Here is a 920-nt window from a genome sequence, read left to right on the forward strand (position 1 = left end):
TTGTGTTTCATTTCGCCGGGTACCCAAACGAGAAGCTCGCGGACTTGGACCTGAACGTGATCTCCGACTATGCAATGTACATGGCGCTCGACTCGCACAAGAACACGTAGCACCGACATTGGACTATAATATTGTGCATCGAAATGACGTTTTTGCCAACCAAATCGACTCCAAAATCGACGGAGTCGTCGAGCCAAGACCTCGAGGTTGAGTATTATTGGTACTGGCAAGACCATAAACTGTAGGCTCCTGGCCTTGGCGCTCGAAAAGATGCGCTCGCGCAAACAATTGGGAGAAGGGTTAGCATTGTAGTATGTGTCCTTGCAGACTAACTACGTGAACACAGCTTGCAACACATATTCCGCGACTTGGCGTCGGCACCACATGGCCGTCGCTGCCCGGTGCGAGACGGGTCCGCGGTGTATCTCGGCGTACGATGAGTGGACGAGTGCTGCGAATGGGCTCATGGCCATTGACGAGACGTGCGTCGACCGAGTCGACTGATCCGCATCCAAGCTGGGGCAAAAGCCATTGAGAGCTTGGCGGAGCTTGTTCGGCGAGGACGATGATTGCATAAAAGTTCCATGGTAACGCAGGCCAGAAAGGACTGGTATTTCCGAGATGACGATCCCAAGCGCGAGCACAGAATCAACCGCGACAGCCACGACGCGAGGTTTGCGGCGCCGAACCGCGCTTAGCATGCTCTTGGCGGTTGCTCTGATAGGCGTCGCGTGCGTCTACCTCTTCAATGCTGCCTACGTCCTCGACGCACTCAGCCCCACTGTGCTCGCCGGAGCGCCTCCCGACACCTTTACCCGCGCAGCTGTCCTCTTCTTGCCAGCCAGCAACGACAACGCGCGGTTCCTCTCCGAGTTTCGCTGGTTCCACCGCAGCTGGCTCGAGATGCAAAAGCACGAACC

This window comes from Saprolegnia diclina (assembly GCF_000281045.1).
Source record: "Saprolegnia diclina VS20 unplaced genomic scaffold supercont1.30, whole genome shotgun sequence".
Classification (NCBI taxonomy): domain Eukaryota; phylum Oomycota; class Saprolegniomycetes; order Saprolegniales; family Saprolegniaceae; genus Saprolegnia; species Saprolegnia diclina.